This window comes from Microcaecilia unicolor, chromosome 6, assembly GCF_901765095.1.
Source record: "Microcaecilia unicolor chromosome 6, aMicUni1.1, whole genome shotgun sequence".
In the NCBI taxonomy this organism is placed as follows: Eukaryota; Metazoa; Chordata; class Amphibia; order Gymnophiona; family Siphonopidae; genus Microcaecilia; species Microcaecilia unicolor.
The window spans coordinates 206,573,857-206,593,793 of NC_044036.1; the positions used below are offsets into that span (position 1 = coordinate 206,573,857).

The window sequence follows — 19,937 nt, forward strand, 5'->3', positions numbered from 1 at the left end:
TAGTGTTGTCTTCTTTATAATAGATTATGGGATCAGTATTCAAAGCGATATAACTGGGTAGGACATGCACCTTTCCAGTTAAATAGCCTGTGTGGGGCTATCCGCTGATATTCACTGGCAGTTAACCGCATAGTGCAGCTGAATATCAGCACAAAGAATTAGATTCCATAAATAGTGCACTGGAAAAAATAGCGCTAAATGCTAGTCTATAAACCACGCTTACAGTTAGGCGTGGTTTATAGAATAGCGCTTAGCGCCAGGAACCATATAAATTTTAACAATGCCCTTAGCCTGTCCATGCTCCTTCCATGGCCACACCCCCTTTTCAGATCCACACATTAGAATTTATGCTCGCCTCTTTATAGAATACACCTAATAAGATGCGCGCTTAAATTCTAATTATTGCCAATTTGTGCTGATAATTCTGTGTTATTGCCCAATTATCAGCGCTGATTAGTTCGTTATTCAGTTAAGTAGCACATGCAAATAGGACACCCGTCCAATTTGCACACACAACTTAAAGTGCCATATATAGAATCTGGGGGTAACTGTCTAACCAAAACTGGCTATGTTGTGGGCGGTCCGGGGTGGAATCAGCCTTTAACTGATTAAGTGCCAGTATTCAGCCTTAACTGTAAGTTTAACTGACCAAATGGGACCACTTTAAAAAACAGTCCTATCTTTGTCCAGTTTTACTTAACCGATTAAGGCTGAATATCGGAACTTAACTGTTTAAGTGCTGGCCAGCTGCACATACTTAGATATTCAATGCTGGTGCCTGAACACATTCTGGCATTAAATATCCAGGTATAAAGCTGGTGGAAGTGATAAAATTGCTGACTGCCATCGGCTGAATATCTACTCCATTGTTTTTGTTTGCATGTTTATTTTTATCTGTGCGGAATACTAGAGAAATGGTAATTGGACTCCTTTAAGGAATAGTTTCACTTTGCAGGTCATTTTCTAAGCTTTTCTATATGTAAAACAGAATTTTACATTCAGAAATAGGTGCTTATAAAATTTCTCTGGTTTCCTTTCTGAGCACACTACCAAAACCCTTATCCACACTTATCACCTCTCGTTTAGACTACTGCAACTTGCTTCTCATAGGTCTCCCACTAAGCCATATCTCTCCCCTTCAATCTGTTCAAAACTCTTATGCACGACTTATATTCCACCAGTGTCGCTATGCTATTAGCCCTCTCCTCAAGTCACTTCATTGGCTCCCTATCCTTTTCCACATACAATTCAAACTCCTCTTATAGACTTACAAGTGCATTAAAACTCCACAGCTCCTCAGTACTTCTCCACTCTTATCTTTTCCTACACTCCTCCCCGGGAACTCTGTTCATCAGGTAAATGTCTCTTATCTGTACCCTTCTCCTCCACTGCCAACTTCAGACTCCATTCTTTTTATCTTACTGCACCATAAACCTGGAATGGATTTCCTGAATCAGTACATCAAGCGCCATCTCTGGCTGTCTTCAAATCTAGGTTAAAAGCCCGCCTTTTTGAGGCTGCTTTTAACTCCAAACTCCTATTCACTTGTTCAGTACCCATGTCTGTAAGTAATTCCCTTATCCCTTATTTGTCCTGTTTGTCTGTCTTGATTAGATTGTAAGCTCTGTTGAACAGGGGCTGTCTCTTACATGTTCAGTGTACAGCGCTGTGTATGTCTATTAGCAGTATAGAAATGATAAATAGTAGTAGCAATATAGTAAAGTCTCATGAGCACATATTATAAAATCCATGAGTATTTATGTAAAATAAATTAAACATTTGCACAAGCCTGAGAGCAGCGGTAAGTATGAGCATCCACTTTTTCTGGGTTATTTTACAAAGACAAATACGTACACAAGTTTCATTTATAAAATAGGTGTAAAGGATGGGCATTTCTGCCTTACTAGGTTGGCTATCTGTTATAATATTACTCTCCATGTGCACTACAGGTATAGTTATGGGGAGGGCAATAATGAAAGCCTTTTAGAGGGTACAATGGAATTTAACAAATGGAAATTGGGACTTCAATCATTGCTCATCCTGTCCATAGCTAAAAGCACCCATATTATTTAATAGTATGGATACTTTTAATGGCAGCTTAAAGATGTATTCCCAGAGACATGTATACTTTCCATTATGTTTATTAACATATTATCAAAAGGCAAAAGCAGTTTACAGCGATCAAAAACAATATCAATTTTAAAAGAACTCCAGATATAAACAGGACAGACCTAGTAATTATACCCACAGAGAGACAGTTATCCAAACATTCCTATATCCTCTACTTATAGATCATTAATCTCCTCCCCTAGTCCCCATAATTTCTATTCTCTTAAGGTAAAGTTTCATGCTGTGAATTACAGTATATAGATTTCCTGACTATAGGTCTACTGCAGGGCCACAGAGAGACACAGGAAGGACCAATCACCCCTCCCCCGTATCTGGGCCCCTGTCGTGCCCCCACCCCATTTGGGATGCCACGTCCCACACTCGAGCTGCCACTCCTGCCCCTCACCTTCCTGCGTCTGATTGCTCCTCTCTTGGTCTGTCTTCTGCTCCTGTGTGCCTGGACCCGGATGATTGCATTAACATGATAACCCAGGTTATTGCGTTAATGCAATCATCCTGGTCCTGGTACTCATAGAAGGTTGAAAGCGAGGTGACCACATCACACCATTTTTGCAAAAATTTCATTGGCTACCAGTACAATACAGGGCTAAATTTAAAACTCTATGTCTGGTCTTCAAGGCCCTGAAGGGAAAGGCCCCCGAGTACCTGAAGAATAGGATGATCCTCCACACACCGCCAAGGACACTAAGGTCCTCCCAAGGACTATCACTAACCACACCCTCTCCAAAAGACATTACACGATGTGATACCCACAAGCGAGCTTTCTCCGGAGTAGCCCCCACACTCTAGAATGCACTGTCTGAAAGGCTCTGCCTAACACAAGACTATCTCTACTTCAGGAAGCAGATGAAAGCTTGGCTCTTCAACCAAGCCTTTAATGGAAGAAGCAACTAACTTTCTAGTCTCACTCACACACACAAGGATTGACTCGGGCTGCACATACTGCAGCGGGAGATGTTTATCCACTCCTACCCTAGCTGAGATAATACTTAACCATCTCTCTGACCTTGTGTGCAACTTTCTTTAAATCAGACACCTTACTTTCTAACTCTTCTTACTCTGTTACCTATCTATATGTTCCATCTTTGCTTTACCCTTCACTAACAATTAAAATGTTCTTTTACGTATTGTGTTGACATTGTAAGTACTATACCATGCCATATTTTGTATTATTTGAATACTTTACTTCTGTAATTGCCCATTGCTCATGTTTGTTCTATTCTTACTGTACACCACCTTGAGTGAATTCCTTCAAAAAGGTGGTAAATAAATCCTAATAAATAAAAATAATAATAATAAAATTAAAAACCCATATCTTTGTTCAAGCATATGAGTTATTAATGAGATTGTGCTGATTTTACTGCATTTCATACCCTTATGTCAGAGCTGTAGCAATGGATGATTTTGTATTAGTGTTATGTCATGTATTTTTTGCTGTATTGGTATATTTTTCTTTGTATGTAATTTTGTTCCCTGCTTAGAATGACTCAGATACAGTGGGTTAGAAATAAAGTTTTATTATTATTATTAGATTCAGTAGATGACACTCAAAGATTGAAGCTGAAAAAAAATTGATGCTCAATGCTTTTTTTTTAATTATTTTTATTATTTATTTCATTTACAACTTTCAACAGATTACAATAAACAAGTATCCACTTGTTCTGAAAAAAGGCTTGCTACATTTAACATTCAAAACCTCTCTAAGGAAAATAAACAAGAAGTACTCAACAATCATTGAAAAATAATTATAATAGTTAATATAATATCTCTCTATATAAAACGCACCTCCAACGTTCTAATGAATCCTCAAGCCGGAAACTTGAGGTGGCATAGATATCCGGTTTGCCCATGAGTGTCTACCCCGCCCTCGTGTCACAACGTGATGATGTCGAGGGCAGAGCACTGACACTCGAGGGGCGAAACGGACAAGGCACAGGCGCGGAGGCGGAGCAACAAAAAAAAACCACCGCCCCAACAAAACCAACGTCGCGAAAAAAATAAGAACCACGGTATCACCGTTTGACGGACAAAGACAGCCACAACATGCGAGGTAGGGAGGGAGGCAGGCAGGCACACAGGCAGCCTGAACGTCGGAGGGTGGGAGGGAGGGACACTGCTAGCCAGCCAGTCAGCAAGCCTCTCCAGTGGCGAAACGCACAAGGCACGGGCGCGGAGGTGGAGCAACAAACACAAACAGAGCGTCCCGACAAAAAAAGCGTCGCGAAAAAAAAACCACACAGGGAAACAGCGTTTCACGGAGTGAACCTGGAACAACGTGGGAGGGAGGGAGGCAGGCAGACAGGCAGACAGCCTGAACATCGGACAGTGGGAGGGTGGGAGGGAGGGAGACAGGTAGCCAGCCAGCCAGCCAGTCTGAACGTGGGAGCCAGGGAGCCAGCCTGAATGACAGTGGGAGGTAGGCTGCCTGACCGTGGCAGTGGGAGTGGGAGGGAGGGAGGGACGGTGGGAACGAACCTCAACGTGGGTGGCATAGAGGGAGGAAGGAAGTAAGAGGGCCACGACCATGACAACCCGGAGGTAGGGGAGGCAAAGACCCTGAAGCTGGGAGGGGAGGAGTGGAGGAAAAACTGGAGGGGGATGGGAAAGGGGGAGGGAAGACAGGGGGGAAGGAAGACAGGGGGGGGGGAAGGAAGACAGGGGGAAGGGGGAAGGAGGCCAGGAGACTGAGGGGGGCCCCTGCCACACACTCTCAGTCTCAGGCACACACTCTCACACAGTCACACACACACACTCGCACTTTCACTCTGTCTCTCTCTCTCTCTCTCTCTCTCTCTCTCTCACACACAGTCACTCTCACACACACTCTCTCAAACATACACACTCAGAGGCACACCTTGCTAGCGCCCGTTTCATTTGTGTCAGAAACGGGCCTTTTTTACTAGTAATATAATAAAGGAAAAATAAAATAAGCCTTCTTAGACCACAATAATTGGATGAGTGGCTAGAAAACTTAAAGAGAATCTATTTAGGAAAAATTAATATAGAAAAAAATAAGGCTTAACAAAGACTAATAAACCCTGCATCTTCATTGTCCAACTTGAACCTGACTCTTCTGACCTGGAGCTTGCTTCCCATCTAGAAAAGACCGCAATTGTTCTGGGCAATAAAAAAACATATTAATACACGTGTGTACTCCAATTTATCACAAATCCAATTTTTGATAAATTGGAGTACACACGTGAATTAATTAGTTCATGATCTTGTACTCTAACTAAAGTGATTTTTCCCCTCTAGTACTGTTAAGTGACAATAAAAAACATAACAATTTAATTAAGCATTTACATGGGTAAGATAACAAAAAAGATGCTCCTATATTTTTAGTTTCTTGTCTCATAGCAAGAAAAGCTTTCCTCCTATCTTGGGTATATTTGGTGACATCAGGATACATCCAAATTTTTTTTACCATAAAACAGAGTCTTAGAATTCCCAAAGTAAAATCTCAACATATTATTAAGATTTTGTTCAAATATAAACATATAATCAAATTGGCTCTGCTACATCCAATCTTGATTCCTCTAATAAAGCAGACAAATTTTTCAGATCTAAATCGCCTTCTTTAACTTGAGAAGCTTCTGATGCAATATTCCCTGGTTTTAGAAGTAATTGGCATAAATTTTATTCCAAGGAGGTATAGTTTCAGGAGTATAATGAAGAATTTCAAGTGAATTAATAGGTCCACTGGGCACTTCACAAATGTAGGCATGCCATGGGTGTGAATGTGGTATAACAACTTCAACATCTGGCAAGCTGTGACCATATAGCTATGTTGAATTTAACGGGCAATACAAATGAACACATCTACTCATACCGGAGAAAGGTAGGCCCAAGCCTGATTCATGTCTAGCAGGGATCCTATGCACTCCTGTTGTTGAACTGGGGAGCAGGTAGGACTTTGGGTATTTGATAATGATTTCTAGTTACTTCATCACCCAAATAGTTTTTTTGCATTGAATCCTGAGCACCTTCCTTTGATGTGCTCTTTACCAGCCAATCGTCCAGATAGGGAAACACATGCACTCCCAGTCTGTGTAGCAATGCTGTGACTACAGCAAGATATTTTGTAAACACTCTTGGAGTGAACACAGCCAAATGGCAGAACGTGATATTGGTAATGGTTTTTCCTTATTCAAAATCTGAAATACATACCAGTCACAGGAGGTATCTAGATTTGAGTGTAAGAATCCTTTAAGTCCAGACAGCATCGCCAATCATTTGCCTAAATCATGGAAAGAATGATGCCCAAAGAAATCATCTTTAGCTTTTCTTTGACCAGATATTTATTCAGGGCCCTTAGGTCTAGGATGAAATCCCCCATCCTTTTGGGCATGAAGAAGTACTTGGAATAGAATCCCTTCCCTTCCTCCCCTGGTGGAACTGGTTTGACTGCATGGGGCAATTTGAAGGTGGTTGATGCCAATTGAGGGACTATTTGAAGAATCCATCAGTCTGAGGTTACAAGGAGGCACCTTTCTTAGAAAAAAACATTCAGACTCCCTCTGACTGGTAGGTTGTCTGAGACAGGACATTTATGTTGGATATGCTATGCTGGAGCCAGTCAAAAGCTTTTCCCCTGCTTAGACTGGGGAGTCGATTGGGATTTTGGGCCCACTACTGCCAAGGATGGGAGCCCTGGGACTGGGTTTGATAGGGAGGGCAAGTCAAGGAAGTGAACCTATGCTTTGAGAGTAGTAGTAACCCTTCCAACTTCTGTCTGAAATCCTTTGAGAAGTGGAGGCCACAGAAGGAGTAGGCCAAGACAGGGCCTTCATGGTTATCAGTCCTTTTCTTAGTGAGGTCAGTGACCTCTTCCACCTTGTGCCCAAAAAGTTTGTCTCCTGGCAAGGGATGTCCGCTAGCTTTTCTTGACCCATCTTGTTCAAGGTCAGAAATACGCAGCTATGAGAGTCTACGCATGCAATATCTAATGCAGAAAGCCTGGACACCACATCATAATCTGCCTGAGCTATTTGCTTCCAACACTCCTTCTTCTTGGCTACTACCTGACAGAGTTCTGTGGCCTTCTCTGGAGGTAGAATATCTGCAGATTCCATCAAGCATATGCTCATGTAGAACTGGTGGGACTGTTGTGGAGATGCGCATTGAGCCCAAGAACACTTTCATCTCAAAAGATTCCAGATTGCATATTGTAAAGAGTATGTAGGAAAGGTCCCAAAGGAACCCGGGGATAGGCCAGAATACCCCCGTTATAGGCAGGCATTCCCCAGGAAAAAAACTAGAAATAAAGAACTACAACTCCCAGCATGCCCCAAGGGAGCCTGGGGATAAGAGAAACTATGTGCATTCCCAGGAGTCACCAGAGGAGGGCCGCAGGGGAAGGAGTAAGGCTGATTCTCCAACCTGGTGGAAGAGGTGGTGGAACAAGTGGGTGGAGAAAGAAGGGACTCCAAAGAACTTTAATGAAGAAAAGGGTGAGCAGCTGGGAGAGGGGCGGGGTGAAGAGAATATGGATTGGGCTCCTGAGGAGAGGGAGGAGGAGAGTGGGCCTTGCCCTATGGAGTTGACTGAACCGGAGAACACCCTGGAAGAGCCGATGGACTTTTCAGCTCTGGCTCAGCGAAAGCCAAGGAAGTAGCGGGGCCAAGCCGGGTCAAGCGGGAGGAGGTCAGGTAGGAGTATGACTGACCAAGAGGGTGGGACCCTAGGCTTTGAGCCCGCGCAGAGCCATTGTGTTTAGGAAAGCTTGGCTAGAACTGAACTGTGTTTTGAAAGCCTGGCTAAACTGAGCTGTGTTTTGAAAGCTTGGCTAAAATTGAACTGTGTTTTGAAAGCCTAGCTGGACTGAGCTGTATTTTGAAGCTTGGCTAAAAATTGAACTGTGTTTGGAAACCAGGGTGGAATTGAGCCCTGGGTTTGTTTTTTTCTTTTTTCTGCTACTCTCCAGGGGACCAGGAGAGATCATTATTTTTGTTTTTTCTTTGAAAAAAGGGGAACCATACAGGTGTGTGTGTTTTTTTTGTTGGGTTTTTTTTGTTGTTGGAAGAGCTGCAACCCAGGAGAAAAGAGGATCCACTTTACAATTGGTGTCAGGAGTGGGATCACTTCACGGACCTGTCGCTCGAGGAGACCAAGACGAGCCAGACAGAAAAGCCCGACGGAGGGGCCAACGCTGAGAAAGGCGCAGACCCGTCTGGGGTTCCGGTAAGCGGGGCCTAGATTGGGGGAAATAAAAGGGATCCTAGAAAAAGGGGAAACATAAGTAGTGAAACCGCACTTGGAGGTGTCCTCTGTTTTTTCCCCCACCAGGAGTCGCTGTTCCGGAGCAAGGATGGACCCCAAGGAGATGTTCGCGTGGATGACGATGCAGTTCCAGAAACAGCAAGAACTGACGGGGAAGATGGTGGAAGACTCCTTGACGGCGGCACGAGAGCAGCAACAACCGGTGCTGAATATGCTCCAGGACTTTTTTCAGCGAGGGATTGAGGCTCCCAGGGGCGGTGGAGCCGGAGCAACTGGACAGGGACCAGGAGGAAGCGGTGTGGTAGGACCTTTATCCCTGAACTCACTTACTTGGGGAAAGTTGTCTGAGCAGGATAATGTAGATGATTTCCTGACCGCCTTCGAGAGGGTGGCAGTGGCCGCAGGATGGCCACAAGAGCAGTGGGCCATGCGGTTAGTGCCTTCATTATCTGGGGAGGCTCTAGGAGCCTTTAGAGACTTGGCTCCTGGGGACGCTGCCAACTATGGAAGGTTGAGAGAGGCCATTAAAGACCGGTATGGACTGAGTACCCAGGCTTATAGGCGTAAGTTTCGGTCCACTAAATGGGAGAAGGGGGAAACCCCTAAATCGGTGGCCACTAAACTGATGGACTTGGTAAAGAAATGGTTGGAACCTGAGCGCCACACCCCGGGAGAGATTCTTCAAGAATTGGTAGTGGAGCAATTCCTGCAGGGTCTTCCCAGGGAGATTAGGGCAGGATTGGTCCAAAGGGGCTGTAAGACGGTGGAGGCCGTGACAGCCGGGTTGGAGTGTTATTTGGAAGCCCAACATTGGGGAGGACCCGACCTGGAGGGTGTGAAACCCCGACCTGGGGGAGGCACGGGTTCCAAAAGTTCCTTCTTTATGACAGATCCCCAGGGGGGGAAACCCGATGAGGGCTGGGGTGGTAAAAAGTCCGTAGTGCCCTCAGGCCCTGGAAAAAAGGCCCCCTCGTATGAAGGAAAAATCTGTTATAAGTGTGGGAAGACTGGGCACTTCCGGAGGGATTGCCCAGGTCGAGAGGGATGGACCTCGCAGGTTGCCCAAGGGTTTAGGCCTCGGTATACCGCCAAGGTGGAGGTTGAGGGTTTTCCGATTGTAGCCATGTTAGACTCCGGGGCAGACCAGTCCATGATCTCTAGGAGGTTATGGGAACAAATAAGAAAGAGGAGGACAGGAGGTAAGGATACCTATGAGGGAGCAGTGGCTATTCAATGTATACATGGGGCCAGTACTCGTTATACCCTCCATAGGGTTCACGTGAAGGGGCCCACAGGGGAGATAGAGATAGCCATGGCCGTTCTGCCCAGACTGCCACAGGAGATGATTTTGGGAAGGGACTGGCCCCCCTTTACCGAGTGTATTAGTGAAAAAAGAGTGTTGGTCACTACCCGCTCTCAGGCTCGGCGAGTCCCTGAGGCTGAGGAAGAGGGAATAGGAGGTATTTTTCCTTTTCAAGGGGAGGTCTTAGGGGAGCCGGGAAAAGAGAGAAAGGGGAAAGCTTTGAAAAAAAAGGAGCAGAGGGGCAGACGGGAGGCCTTGGAGCAGGCAAGAAGAGAAAGTTATCTGCCAGTAGCCCCGAAAGAATTGAGCGAGCAGTTTCCCCAGTTTCATAGGGAGCAGGCCACGGACCCTACTTTAGAATATGCCTGGGAACGGGCCCGACAGGAGGAGGGCCAGGAAGCCCCGGGGTTCATGATAGAGGGGGACATTCTATATCGCAGGGTACCCAATTGGGAGAACTCTGAAGCGGGGAGACAGCTAGTAGTCCCCCAAGCTTTCCGTCCCCTAGTAGTAAGGCTCGCGCATGATCACCCTTTGGGGGGGCATAAGGGCTGCCAAGCTACCCTGACTCAGATATTGGGCCGGTTTTATTGGCCAGGAGTTTATGGGGAGGTGGAGAGGTATTGCAAGTCCTGTCCCAACTGTCAGAAGGTGGCAGACCGGCTACCGCCTAGGGCACCTTTAACACCCCTTCCTAGAGTGGAACAACCGGGGAGGAGAATCGCAATGGATATTATTGGCCCGGTAACAAAATCTCGAAGAGGCTTCCTCTATGTTTTAGTGGTTATGGATATGGCCACTAGGTACCCCTGGGCCATACCTTTGAGAAGCATATCAGCGAAGGGCATTGCCAGGGAACTGATAAAAATCTTTTGTGAGGTGGGATTCCCCCAAGAAGTTTTGACTGACAGGGGGTCCAACTTTATGTCAAGTACCTTAAGGCAAGTGTGGGAGGCTTTTGGGATCCAGCATATCCGTACAGCGGCCTACCATCCGCAAACGAATGGGATGGTGGAACGTTTTAATAGAACTTTAAAGGGTATGTTAAAGAAAGCGTTAGGCGAGGATAGGACAGGTTGGGACCAACTGTTGCCCTTCGTGCTATATGCCTACAGGGAGAAGGTGCAAGACTCATTAGGAGTTGCGCCTTATGAATTGATGTTTGGATGGAGGCCCAGGGGAATTTTAGATATTTTACAGGAACACTGGGTACCCCCGGACACCTCCGATCAGTCAGTGGTCGAATACCTACAGGATCTGAGGGCCAGGTTAGAGAAGTTACAGGAATATTCCCAGGATAGGCTGGAACAGAGCCAAAATCGTCAAAAGGAATATTATGATAAGGGTACTCGTGAGAGGGAGTTTGTAATAGGGGATAGGGTCCTTATCCTAATCTCAGAGGATCCTCATAAGTGCCTCTAGGTGGAAGGGTCCCTGGGTGGTGAGGAGGAGACTTGGGCCTCTTACATATGAGGTGGCGAACGAAAAGGGGCGGCTCCAAACTTTCCATGTTAACCTGATGAAACCCTGGGTAGCAAGGGTAGGCTTTCAGACCCGAGGGGAGGAAAAGGAGGGAGAGGAGTTGGGACCGCAAATAAGGGATATTTTCAAGCCCGGTGAACCAGGGGTTAATCCCCGGTTGACACAAGTACAAAAGAAAGAAATAGGAAGGCTCCTGAAAGGGTTTGATGATGTGTTGACGGCCTGCCCTGGAAATACTCACCTAGTGGAGCATGACATCATAACGGAAAGGGGGAAAGTAGTTCGGCAAAAGCCATATAGGCTGTCCCCCATGAAAAGGAGGGAGGTGATAAAACAGGTCCAGGAAATGTTAGACTTCGGGGTGATCGAAGAGTCAAATAGCCCCTGGTCAAGCCCAGTGGTGTTAGTACCAAAACCCGAAGGGGAGTGGAGATTCTGCATAGATTTCCACCAGCTTAATAATATCTCTCAAGCAGATGCATATCCTATGCCCTATATTGAGGAGCTGGTGGACAGGCTAGGATCTGCCCAATATCTCACCACCCTAGACTTGACAAAAGGGTACTGGCAGATTCCCCTTACGCCCGGGGCGCAAGCTAAGACCGCCTTTAGTACGCCCATAGGCCTGTACCAGTTCAAAAGATTGCCCTTTGGCCTTAATTCAGCAGCTGCAAGCTGCCAGAGGTTGCTGGACAGGGTGCTCCGACCACATCAGGCATATGCCGCCGCCTATATGGATGATGTGGTAATACATAGTGGAGACTGGAACACCCATTTAAACCAGGTAGAGGCAGTGCTGCAGGCTTTTAGGGATGCAGGTCTCACCCTGAACCCAAAAAAATGTTATTTTGCGCAGTACCGGGTGAAGTATTTAGGGTATAATGTGGGAAGGGGAGAGGTCCGGCCCTTTTTGAATAAGGTTAAAAGCCTCCAAGAGTTTCCCAGACCAAACACTAAGAAACAATTGCGTAGATTCCTGGGGATGGTAGGGTATTACCGCAGGTTCATCCCTCATTTTTCCGCAATGGCCACTCCCTTAACTGACATGCTGAGAGGGAAGAATCCGGACCACTTGAGGTGGGGAGGGGAGGAGTTGAGGGCATTTGAACAGATGCAGAGGGCCCTGTGCCAGGAACCTGTGCTGAAGGCAGTTGATTTTGAAAAGCCCTTTGTCCTTCAAACAGATGCTTCGGGGAGGGGGTTAGGCGCAGTGCTGTCCCAAGAGCATGAAGGGGAGGAACACCCGGTCCTTTATTTAAGACGGAAGCTCCTGCCTCATGAGGAACATTACTCCACCATAGAAAAGGAGTGTTTAGCCATACGATGGGCAGTGCAGGAGTGTAGTGTCTATTTAGAAGGGAGAAAATTTAAGTTGGTAACGGACCATGCTCCCTTGAAATGGTTGAATGTGATGAAGAATAATAATGGGAGACTAATGCGGTGGTACTTAGCATTGCAGCCTTTCCAATATTCTGTGGAGCATCGTCCCGGGCGATGTTTAGGAAATGTTGATGCCCTGTCCCGGGTGGAGGAGGAGGAGGAAAAGGAATGCGGGGGTGGAAATTTAAGGGGGGGGGTATGTAAAGAGTATGTAGGAAAGGTCCCAAAGGAACCCGGGGATAGGCCAGAATACCCCCGTTATAGGCAGGCATTCCCCAGGAAAAAAACTAGAAATAAAGAACTACAACTCCCAGCATGCCCCAAGGGAGCCTGGGGATAAGAGAAACTATGTGCATTCCCAGGAGTCACCAGAGGAGGGCCGCAGGGGAAGGAGTAAGGCTGATTCTCCAACCTGGTGGAAGAGGTGGTGGAACAAGTGGGTGGAGAAAGAAGGGACTCCAAAGAACTTTAATGAAGAAAAGGGTGAGCAGCTGGGAGAGGGGCGGGGTGAAGAGAATATGGATTGGGCTCCTGAGGAGAGGGAGGAGGAGAGTGGGCCTTGCCCTATGGAGTTGACTGAACCGGAGAACACCCTGGAAGAGCCGATGGACTTTTCAGCTCTGGCTCAGCGAAAGCCAAGGAAGTAGCGGGGCCAAGCCGGGTCAAGCGGGAGGAGGTCAGGTAGGAGTATGACTGACCAAGAGGGTGGGACCCTAGGCTTTGAGCCCGCGCAGAGCCATTGTGTTTAGGAAAGCTTGGCTAGAACTGAACTGTGTTTTGAAAGCCTGGCTAAACTGAGCTGTGTTTTGAAAGCTTGGCTAAAATTGAACTGTGTTTTGAAAGCCTAGCTGGACTGAGCTGCATTTTGAAGCTTGGCTAAAAATTGAACTGTGTTTGGAAACCAGGGTGGAATTGAGCCCTGGGTTTGTTTTTTTCTTTTTTCTGCTACTCTCCAGGGGACCAGGAGAGATCATTATTTTTGTTTTTTCTTTGAAAAAAGGGGAACCATACAGGTGTGTGTGTTTTTTTTGTTGGGTTTTTTTTTTTTGTTGGAAGAGCTGCAACCCAGGAGAAAAGAGGATCCACTTTACAATATTTGTAGACTGCTGGGAAAATAAGCCAATGTCTTGGTGGTTGGAAGAAGCAGGCACATAAAATGAATAATTTCTAAGAAGAGTTTTGTCCTAAAGTATGATGATGATGACCAAATATTCTTGTGCCTTTGTCTAAAAGAATTGAATAAAAGAATAGTGAATTTCACTCCAAGCAATATAGGACTAGAAAAGAAGGGCCCTACCAGTTCTGACACATGGTGATCATAGATTCTTCTTGGTATATACAGGAAGAGAAGCCTTTGATTAGTTCTTCTTTCTCTTATAGAAGCTTTTAGTTGACTGGTGGTGCTTTATTATACTTCTCTGGTGCTTCATAGAAGCCCCAGAATGACACGACCCCAAATATACAGATCAAAGATAAGTGAAACAACCTTACAATTGCTGTGCTGAATGTCTGCAGTCCAGGTGGAGAGAAAAACAGTATATGGGACAGTCTGTTGTGTAGTTATGAGCAGAGATATGGAGAGAAAGCATAACAGAAAAACAAAGTTCTTGGGAGGAATGCAGTGGTTCTCTCTGCAGTTGGCAGGACAGCAAGGGCTGCACAGTATAGCCAGGATGGGCATTAAAAAAAAGCAGCATCTCTCTCACTCTGTCAGTATTAGCAGTGGAGTAGACAGTGTCATACCCTGGGTGCAGTCTCTGATTGACAGGAGCTGAGCTCACTACATATTGGCATGGGAACTCAGGGTTTTTTTTCCATCACATGTGCATTTTTCCCAATGATGAGAGCTGGTAGGTATGCATAAGTCTAAGTCACTGAAGAATAAACAAAGTTGCAGAGCTATAGTTTCCAAACCTTGTCACTGTCCTAAGAAAATGCTTGCACAGGCCTCGTTATATATGCATAGTATAACAAGGAACACTATCCACCTTATAATTGAAAGAGAAAAACGCCTAGATTTCGACCCAAATCGGGAGATAGACGTTTATCTCACAAAAACGAATAAATCGGTATAATGGAAAGCCGATTTTGGACGTTTTCAACTGCACTCCATCGCGGAAGCGTACAAAGTTGACGGGGGCGTGTCGGAGACGTGGCGAAGGTGGAACTGGGGCGTGGTTATCGGCCGATCAGAGATGGGCGCCTTTCGCCGATAATGGAAAAAAAGTATGCGTTTGTAGCTAGAATTTAGGGCACTTTTCCTGGACCCTGTTTTTTCACGAATAAGGCCCCAAAAAGTGCCCTAAATGACCAGATTACCACCAGAGGGAATCGGGAATGACCTCCCCTGACTCCCCCAGTGGTCACTAACCCCCTCCCACCACAAAAAATGATGTTTCACAACTTTTTATTTTCACCCTCAAATGTCATACCCACCTCCCTGGCAGCAGTATGCAGGTCCCTGGAGCAGTTGTTAGGGGGTGCAGTGGACTTCAGGCAGGTGGACCCAGGCCCATCCCCCCCCCTCATCTGTTACAATTGTGCTGCTTAATGCTTAGTCGTCCAACCCCCCCAAACCCACTGTACCCACATGTAGGTGCCCCCCTTCACCCCTTAGGGCTATAGTAATGGTGTAGACTTGTGGGCAGTGGGTTTTGAGGGGGATTTGGGGGGCTCAACACACAAGGGAAGGGTGCTATGCACCTGGGAGCTCTTTTACCTTTTTTTTGTTTTTCTAAAAGTGCCCCTAGGGTGCCCGGTTGGTGTCCTGGCATGTGAGGGGGACCAGTGCACTACGAATCCTGGCCCCTCCCACGAACAAATGCCTTGGATTTATTCGTTTTTGAGCTGTGCGCTTTCATTTTCCATTATCACTGAAAAACAAAAACGCCCAGCTCACAAATTGTCGAATAAAACATGGACGTCTATTTTTTTCGAAAATACGGTTCGGTCCGCCCCTTCACGGACCCGTTCTCGGAGATAAACGCCCATGGAGATAGACGTTTTCGTTCAATTATGCCCCTCCACGTCTTTAATCCCTTTCATTGAGTGCTGATGAGGCTACAGTGTTCTGCATTCATCTATGTACTGAGTTCATAGTTCTCTGAAGGAGTCCAGAAGTAGCTTGTTTATGTACAGGCTGCCCTATATTCCCCCCCCCCCCCCCCCACCTCACACATCTTTAAAGTGGGAAGTGAGGCAATTGCGCGCATAACATAGTAACATAGTAGATGACGGCAGAAAAAGACCTGCATGGTCCATCCAGTCTGCCCTAGACAAACTCATATGTGTATACCTTACCTTGAATTTGTACCTGTCCTTTTCAGGGCACAGACCATATAAGTCTGCCCAGCAGTATTTCCCGCCTCCCAACCACCAGTCCCGCCTCCCATCACTGGCTCTGGTAAAGACCGTATAAAGTGGGAAGTGAGGCAATTGCGCGCATAACATAGTAACATAGTAGATGACGGCAGAAAAAGACCTGCATGGTCCATCCAGTCTGCCCTAGACAAACTCATATGTGTATACCTTACCTTGAATTTGTACCTGTCCTTTTCAGGGCACAGACCATATAAGTCTGCCCTCCCCTATCCTCACCTCCCAACCACCAACCCCTCTTCTCCCCACCTGCTCCGCCACCCAATCTCAGCTAAGCTTCTGAGGATCCATTCCTTCTGCACAGGATTTCTCTATGCAAATCCCACGCATGTTTGAACTCCGTTACCGTTTTCATCTCCACCACCTCCCGTGGGAGGGCATTCCAAGCGTCCACCACCCTCTCCGTGAAAAAATACTTCCTGACATCTTTCCTGAGTCTGCCCCCCTTCAATCTCATTTCATGTCCTCTCGTTCTACCGCCTTCCCATCTCCGGAAAAGATTCGTTTGCGGATTAATACCTTTCAAATATTTGAACGTCTGTATCATATCACCCCTGTTCCTCCTTTCCTCCAGGGTGTACATGTTCAGGTCAGCAAGCCTCTCTTCATACGTCTTGGAACGCAAATCCCATACCATCCTCGTAGCTTTTCTTTGCACCACTTCCATTTTTTTAACATCCTTCGCAAGATACGGCCTCCAAAACTGAACACAATACCCCAGGTGGGGCCTCACCAACGTCTTATACAGGGGCATTAAAACTTCCTTTCTTCTGCTGGTCACTCCTCTCTCTATACAGCCTAGCAATCTTCTAGCTACGGCCACCGCCTTGTCGCACTGTTTCGTCACCTTCAGGTCCTCAGATACTATCACCCCAAGATCCCTCTCCCCGTCCGTGCCTATCAGACTCTCCCCGCCTAACACATACTTCTCCCTTGGATTTCTACTCCCTAAGTGCATCACTTTGCATTTCTTCGCATTGAATTTTAATTGCCAAACGTTAGACCATTCTTCTAGCTTCTTCAGATCTTTTTTCATGTTTTCCACTCCCTCCGGGGTGTCCACTCTGTTGGAAATCTTGGTGTCATCCGCAAAAAGGCAAACTTTACCTTGTAACCCTTCGGCAATGTCACTCACAAATATATTGAACAGAATGGGCCCCAGCACCGATCCCTGAGGCACTCCACTACTCACCTTTCCCTCCTCCGAGCGAACTCCATTCACCACCACCCTCTGGCGTCTGTCCGTCAACCAGTTCCTAATCCAGTTCACCACTTCGGGTCCTATCTTCAGGCCGTCTAGTTTATTTAAGAGCCTCCTGTGGGGAACCGTGTCAAAAGCCTTGCTGAAATCTAAGTAGATTACGTCCATAGCACGTCCTTGATTTAATTCTCCTGTCACCCAGTCAAAGAATTCAATGAGATTCGTTTGGCACGATTTCCCTTTGGTGAAACCATGTTGTCTCGGATCTTGCAACTTATTGGCTTCCAGGAAATTCACTATCCTTTCCTTCAGCATGGCTTCCATTACTTTTCCAATAACCGAAGTGAGGCTTACCAGCCTGTAGTTTCCAGCTTCTTCCCTATCACCACTTTTGTGAAGAGGGACCACCTCCGCCGTTCTCCAATCCCTCGGAACCTCTCCCGTCTCCAAGGATTTATTAAACAAGTCTTTAAGAGGACCCGCCAGAACCTCTCTGAGCTCCCTCAGTATTCTGGGGTGGATCCCGTCCGGCCCCATGGCTTTGTCCACCTTTAGCTTTCCAAGTTGTTGATACACACTCTCTTCTGTGAACGGTGCTCTATCCACCTCATTCTCAGGTGTACTTTTGCCAGTCCCTCTCGGTCCTTCCCCAGGGTTTTCTTCAGTGAAAACAGAACAAAAGTATCTATTTAGCAAATTGGCTTTTTCTTCATCATTTTCTACATAGCGTTTTGTTGTATCTTTTAGTCTCACAATTCCCTTTATAGTCTTTCTCCTTTCACTAATATACCTGAAGAAGTTTTTGTCTCCCCTCCTTACATTTCTAGCCATTTGTTCTTCCGCTTGCGCCTTTCGCCAGACGTACCTCTCTCTTGGCTTCTTTCAGTTTCATCCGGTATTCCTCCCCGTGTTCCTCCTCTTGAGATTTTCTATATTTCTGGAACGCTAACTCTTTAATCTTTATTTTCTCAGCCACTTGCTTTGAGAACCATATCGGTTTCCTTTTTCTCTTGCTTTTATTTACTCTCCTTACATAAAGGTCTGTGGCCCTGTTTATTACTTCTTTTAGCCTGGACCACTGTCCTTCCACTTCTCGTATGTCCTCCTAGCCCATCAGCTCCTTCCTCAGGTATTCTCCCATTTTGTTAAAGTCAGCTCGCTTGAAATCCAGGACTTTGAGTTTAGAGTGGCCGCCATCCACATGAGCCGTTACATCAAAACAAACCGTTTGATGGTCACTGTTTCCCAGGTGTGCAGCCACTCGGACACCTTAAACTTGTCTAACAAATATAACTGCAAACCAGAGCTTATGACATCTGTTAACCAAAATGGTATGCAATCAAAGCAAAATATGACTTAGTTATTGTCAACCTCTAACAATCTGAATACAGAAGCAATTTAGTACAATACTAGTACTGTAGCAGTAAGCAAGTCAAATCCAAAAATACAATGAACTTAACTTTAACTTCGATGTATGACCTATCCTTTAAAGGGAATACTTAGATGCTATAGCACGTAACTACATGGGGGTGTGTACACATGGATGGCGCTCCCAGTGAGGTTTATAACATACCAAATAATGTTACTGATGTCTGCCCTTACCACATTTACATGCCAGCAGTTAGGCCAGCATTAGGGCTGTTGTAACTATAGGAGTATATATATTATTTATTTATTTATTTGTTATGTTTGTATCCCACATTTTCCCACCTATTTGCAGGCTCAATGTGGCCTACATTGTACCGTAGAGGCATTCACCATCTCCGGTAGAGAAACAAATACAAGGAGTTGATGTGTTCGGATAAAGTTCATATATATATATTGGACCCAATATTCAGTGCTATTTAACAAGCCAGGAATGGCTCTTGCCGGTTAAATAGTGCTTGGCTGGCTAACTGCTAGCATTCACTGCGAGATAGCCAGTTATCTCAGTTGAATATAAGCACTTAGAAGTTAGCTGCTAACTGGCTATGTCGTGCGACTTAGCCAGTTACGCATGAATATTCAGTGCTAACCGGCTACGTTTGGTGGTTAAGATAAGCCTGCTATTTATGCAGCCTGACTTTAACTGCTAAGCACTTAATGGGTACGCTGAATATCGGCTTAACCAGATAAGTTACTGCAGAGAAACCTTAGGGGACCTTTTACTAAGCTGCTTAGGCGCCTACTCATGCCCAACATGTGCCAAATTGGAGTTACCACCCAGTTACCACATGGCCCTTATGGTAATTTCAATTTTGGCGTGCGTCCGCTATGCACGTCTGAAAAATATTTTTTCTTTTCTGGCGTGTAGCAGCTCCGTGTGTCAAGTGGCATTTGACGTGTGTACACCATTACCGCCCGATTACCACGTGAGACCCTACCGCTAGGTCAATGGCTTGCGGTAAGGCCTCAGACCAAAAATGGATGTGTGGCAATTTTCACTTTACCGCATGCCCATTTTCGGGGAAAAAAAGGCATTTTTTGTAGGTGCGCTAAAAAATAATTCTCGTGCACCCAAAACACACGTCTACACTACCGCAGGACATTTTTCAGTGCACCTTAGTAAAAGGACCCCTGGAACTTGATATTCAATGCCGGTCACCATATAAAGCCTGGCATTGAATATCCAGGGTCAGTGCCGGTGGCGGCAACTAACCAAGCTGCCTGTAGCTAACTGAATATCAGGGGAATTAGGCTTACCAATGGCAGGCTATGCTATTCTCTAACAGCATCTTAGTGCACAGTTATTATAGAATAGACATTTACTGCAGTCTATCGGGGCACCTAACAGGAAGTGCCTAGTTATAAAATTGCCCTCATAGTGGTGTATTGCTATATTCTTATATATTTCCACCATCCATG

The 19,937-nt window shown here is 45.8% G+C and overlaps 1 protein-coding gene across 3 annotated transcripts in view; it reads right to left on the minus strand.

The window, feature by feature from the left end:
* Window positions 1–19,937, minus strand: part of KCNT2 (potassium sodium-activated channel subfamily T member 2) — a 1,050,204-nt gene that overhangs the window by 843,657 nt on the left and 186,610 nt on the right. The gene's annotated exons all lie outside the window — the stretch shown is intronic.